Source organism: Atta cephalotes (genome assembly GCF_000143395.1).
Source record: "Atta cephalotes unplaced genomic scaffold scaffold00046, whole genome shotgun sequence".
In the NCBI taxonomy this organism is placed as follows: Eukaryota; Metazoa; Arthropoda; class Insecta; order Hymenoptera; family Formicidae; genus Atta; species Atta cephalotes.
Window position 1 is genome coordinate 1,276,317 of NW_012130110.1, and position 6,000 is coordinate 1,282,316.

At 37.4% G+C, this 6,000-nt stretch overlaps 1 protein-coding gene across 1 annotated transcript in view; it reads right to left on the reverse strand.

Annotated features, from left to right (window-relative positions):
- Nucleotides 1–6,000, reverse strand: part of LOC105622522 (prolyl 4-hydroxylase subunit alpha-2) — a 59,265-nt gene that overhangs the window by 24,653 nt on the left and 28,612 nt on the right. The gene's annotated exons all lie outside the window — the stretch shown is intronic.

The following is a 6,000-nucleotide window of genomic DNA, read 5'->3' on the forward strand; positions in this document are numbered from 1 at the left end:
TCCAAGTTCTGAAAATGGAATGCTAACTTCAGAGGTATTTGTTATTTTGCTGCTGAAATTGATGTTGACTCTATAACAAATATAAATAGATCCAATATATGACGGACGGAGAAAATAAATTTATGATAAACTCAGCAACATATTTTAAGAAAATAATTATTTTTTCATATATGTATCTCTAATCGTGCATAAATTCTACCTATTTTCTGTGATGTCGTTTCCATTTTCACCTCATCAAAAATTATAAAGAGATTATCCCAACTATTATTCATACATCATTCAAATAATAATTTACGCTTCAATGTAGCTGCTCATCCCGCTAAAGTTTCATCTCAACTTCGTATACCAGGACCGAGTTGCGGTTCACAAACACACATTGACTCGATCCCATCCTCGCAACATTCTATTGTTCCCTGTAAAAGAGTAATGCGAGAGCCTAGAGTCGCGTACTTTGGTGGGCGCCAAAATTTTCCCACGAAAAGCAGAAGCTCTCGTAGTTTCGCTGTCGAAAGCTGCGAACTGGGATGATGATGTGTCACCACGAACGGATCAACGCGCGCGTGTGTTTGTGTTGCGAAAAGTTGTGGCTAGCAGAGGACCGGAGTTTGATCGTACAACTTACACCTGTCGGATCGACGATTTATTCCGTCACGCCGGCGATGGCACATAAACTCCTCTCTCACCTTTTCCATCTACATCCCCTTCCATGCTCTTAAGCCACCGCGGCCGATCTCTCGTCCCGTATCACCCTCGTGTAGCTTTTCTATCTCCATCTCGTCCCACTTTGCGGCCGCGTTCGAGAGCTGTTCTCGTGGCGAGTGGCTTGAGAGAGCGAGACGTGTCAATACCCGCATAACTCGACGTTACGATATTCGATGCTCGTGTAAGAGATTATACACTTTAAAGATCACAATCATTTCAGGAGCATTCGCAAATTGCACATTTTGTTGCAGTTAGACTTTGTCAGTGATTAGTTTTTTTTTTTTTTTTTTTCAAAAGCAATAAGTGATCTCAGAACAATTTAATCGCTCATCTCAATAAAATTTATTATATCGATTGTCATGAAATTGAAGAAATAGGAACAAAGTTTTATGTCAATGTCGATATTATTCTGATATAAACGATAACATCAAATGTTTTATCCTTTTGTCTTTTCTGATATATTGTATTTTGCTTTATAAATATATATGTATTTACATTTTTCTGAAATAATCCTTCATATAGATAAAGCTGTACAAATAAATTATTCGTTTGCGTGGAATAATAATTTTCGATGTAAATAGCCTCAAGTCATTTCTGAAACTCATTCAAGAGATTTGCAAAAAAATTATTAATAACTAATTTAATATTTAATCAAGTAATCTGGTAATATTATTATTTAAATAATTTAATACATCAATAACTAATAATATATATATATATATATATATATATATATATAATTAATAAATTACTAAATTTTAGCTATCGTCAGTTTTAATTAAATAATTACAGAATAAAATAATTTCGTAAATATCGAGGATAACGTCGTGTTGAGAAAATACACCACTTCCGCGTGGCGCGTAATAATTCTTTCTGCGAGCAGGTGAGAGGAATGTGGTGGCGAAATGACAGCGATTCTCGCTATTTTTCTACCGGCGGCTATTTTTTCGTCCATTCTCCTCATCTCCGTTGCAACGCGTCCCTAATTACGCGTACCGTAAATTGACTCAGCCCCCTCTAGACCCTTCTTTCATCATTGCGCCCCTGGTAATCGAGCTTGAAGCCACCTCTGAGGTGAATTAAACGTGAACTACATGGTCACATATACACTTGATAAAAGACACGCATTGTTACGTACTCGGTGACACCGAGACATTCCCTCTTCTCTGACGCAGACAAATTGCTTGCGCAGATTTTTCGCTGCAATCCCTTTCATGTTCTATTAACACTTCTAGTTACTCAATCTTATGCCCTTTTTCCCCTTCGGTTTTACTTTGCGCTTTTTGTCAGATCGGGACAGCGCTCTTTGCGGTGACGGATTAAAGCATACTCAGAGAGTACGAGAGTTTCACATCTCCAAAGACTCCTTATCTCTTCATATTATTAAAAATTATTAAAAATATAAGAATCAAGGGAGAAGATCGCAGAATGTTAAATGTTATTACTTTCGCAAAGATTAATAAAATAACATTAAGAAATAAAGTTTCTCTGCATTTGGAGACAACGCAAGCGCCGAGAAGATTAATCAACTAGATAATGGGAATCTTGATTATCGAAAATCGGATAAAGTACTTTCTTGGATATTGCAATTTTCGCTTACACAAAGTTGGCCTCACTAATCTAACTCCATTTTATGGTACATTGCAGATAAACCGCATGAGACACACTAGATGTGTTTCTTTACTATAGCACCATGTGGCTTATACCTGTCATAAAAGATTACAGTACTCTGCAAATTACGTCCAAGTTATCCAATCAGATCGAAGTTTTCCAACCGCCAGACGCAGGTGAGGAGAACAAGTTTATAAAATTATTGAAGGGTTTCTAACCCTTCAATAAAATGTTCACACGCATTATTGTGCACCATTTCGCAAAATCGAAGGCACAACGTAGAAACGACAACGTAATATAGGCGAGAAGTCGTATTTTTTCTTCTTACTCTCGGTAATTTTTTTTCGTGGATCATCATGGTTCCTTTTAAAATTTAACCCCGGCCTCGCGGTAATTCGCTCCACGAGAAAGTTTTTTCTTTCGGGAAGCTTAATTAATCGGTCCTTCGGCGAGATTACAGGAGCTTCGAATTTCCAGCAGGACCAGAATTTAAACAAAAATTGCTTCCTCCACTCTACCATACCCGGCACCATACCGGTCCGTGAGAATTTCGTACTAATTAGCAATTAACTAGTTTCGAGATCCTCGCGCGCGCGATAGAATTCACTGGCGCATCTCTTTGTTCGATTCTGGATTATGAGTTATTTATTGACGACATGTCTCAATATTAATCAGCGAATGTTCGCGAAATACGAAACGCGAGAGACCTGCTCGAAATGGGAGACTGCGCGTCGACCGATACGTCAACCGATCCTTGGATGTGGTTTCAATGACGGATTCTCCCTTTAGCCAGGATCTCTAAGCTCACATTATCAAGATATCGCACACTCAATATCCCGGCAATATCGCGATCTCCGTTATCCGGCTTTCAGAAAGATGATCGTGAATGCCACTAATAAGAAGATCACGGCGCGACAGGTCGTGCAAGCAAAAAAAGGCCGCTGACGGTGGTGGTGGTTTTCAAGTTTCAAAGCGCGTTGCAGCTTCAAAATGGTAATTTCACGGCCTCGCGAGCATCTCGCCCGCGGCCAATTTAATTCCGGACGGATGATCGCGCCGTCTCGTTCGTACTGTCCCTTTATTTTTCTCCGTCTGCCTCCGTCTATCCGGTTTGCGACGCCACCCGATCCCGTTCGAACTCGTTATACACTCCGGACGCGACCTTGCGACTTTCATCCCCAGTTCGCTTCTTTTCTAAGGGTCGCTCGCTCGTTCGCGCCTCCGCGAAGGGTCGACTCTTTTGCCCGTCTTTTTGTATTTTTTTCCCCTCTCGTGTCCCAACGGCTCTTTCTCTCCCCTCAAATTATTTCGATGGAAATTGCTTCTCGTTAGTATCGATCTGCGTACACAAAACTTCCCGATCACCATTAAACGGAAACGATCAAGCGATCACCTTCAGTCAATACTCAACTGGTGCTACAAATTATTAATCCCTTACAGGTTGTTCAGAGAAAGTTACTCGATCGGGAATATATTATCCGAAAAACATTTTAATGTAGCGTATTAAAGGAAAATTTATTTCAATAATGCACGAATATTATAGTGACAGTGTTTTGAAGTAAATTGTTTACGAGCACTGCTTTGAACGAAGTTACGTCTATTTAAATTTCTTCCATCGCTATATCCATCATTTTGTTCCAACTTAAATTAATTTAATATTAAGGGGCTCTTATTATTCTGATCCCGTCAAGATTCTCACGGTCTGGAATTCCTGCGAGAAAGTCCCGTCAACTAGGTTCATCGATTCTATACCTCATTGAATCCAGTCGCCACAATCGAATTGGGCAAATGAGTAGAAAACGTTCTACTAAATCTCACGTAGAACAAATTAGCGAAGAAAATTTCAAAGTATTATCGTTAATAATCTGTCTAAAATCTCAAATGTCTCCTTTAATGTCTACAAAAACATTTAGAACTGAGATTCATTTCTTTCTAATACATAATACTTGAAAACAATCCTGTCAACCATTAATGAGATTTCGAAATGTTCATTAAAATGAAATAGATCTCTCACACTTTCTATATAAATAGAATTCAGGATTTGTTTTTCCAATAGTTCGATTTATTTATCGAGCTCTCGTAAATATGCGCAAACTTTCGTCTGAATTAAAGGCAAGACTTCCTTATGAGCCGTCGAGTTCTCGAAAACCAGTCTAATGTACTCCATGAAATTTCGAAACTCATTGATGCCATCGCGCCTCAATGCGTCGCGCGGTCACTTACAAGAGCCGTCCTCGTGAAACGAGAAGTGAAGTTGGCGCGTGTTTCTCCCGTAATTAAACTTAAACTTCTTGTGAAGTGATATTGTGTATATATATAGGCTATCAGTATATCCCGGAGTATTTCGTTAGTAAGTTCGAGTTGGGGAGAGACTGATTTTCCTGATAAGTAGGCAAGCGACAGGTATCACAAGAGACGTCGATGGCTTCCCGAAGAACTTATCGGAAGTTGCAAGCGTGTCAAGTTACTTCGCTATTTTCTAAAATGTAAAGGATAGAACGTATCATAGTCTTTTCAAAGTATCATTAATTTTACACATAATATTACTACATAATTTCCCTTTCTAAATCTCGGTTAATATGCTTAATTATGCATTACACAATCTTATATTATACATTTCTCAATATTACAAATATGTACAATCAAGTGATTTCCTTAAAAAGGAAAGAGGGACATTAAAAAAATATTAATTGTTATAATTAATTTTTAATAGGTAAACATTTTTTAAATAATTGTTAATAAAACATAAATAGTATCATATTATATTTGTAAATAACTAATAATACTTAATATATAACATCACATGAGCTCACAAAAATTACAAGTTACATTACATTTTATTTTTTAAAATTGTACTTTTCTACTGTAATGTATTTTCTGAATAATATATCTGCGTTTTTTTTTAATAAAAAAATACAATTTTTCATATAATAGTCGAAAATAATATTTCACACTTATTATTTCCATTTATTATCTCATGTTTATTATTTTTATACTTAAAAGAGAGACAATTTATGTCTCTCATTTGGAACCAAATTTGGGACGCGTTGTGGACAAAAAGTTAAAATTTAGGACTGTCTCTCCTAATTAAGAGAATTGTTCACTAAGATATACAAGCAATAGAGAAATTTTGTTTCTTTTTCTCTTGTTTTGATTTGTATCTGCTTCATATCAACGCTGACATGGAGATATATCTTTGAAATAGCATAGCGCAATTGCACGACGTGCCTTTTCTGCATACGTAGCTGTCGTTCGAATGTAAGCTGGATGTTTACACGAACTGCGAACTAGCAGGCGATGAATTATTCGTTTCCATCCCAGTTTTCCCATCACTACTGGGAGCTCGCAACCTGCTACCAGAGATTTTCACGACGAATTTTTTTTTCACCCTCATCACCGACGGCACAAAGTTCGGTCGTTTAATATCGGGAAAAGATCCATGAATCCCATCCAATCTAATGAAGGCAATCGGAACGTGTCAGTCCGATATAAATTAATGGGAGATATTCGTCTGGTAACGAAATAATCGAATTACACACACACACACACACACACACACACACACACACACACACACACACACACACACACACACACACACACAATATATAATAGTATAATACTAATAACTTAAGTTACGTTACGTTACGTACGTACGTAACGTAAGTAACGTTACGTATAGTTGTT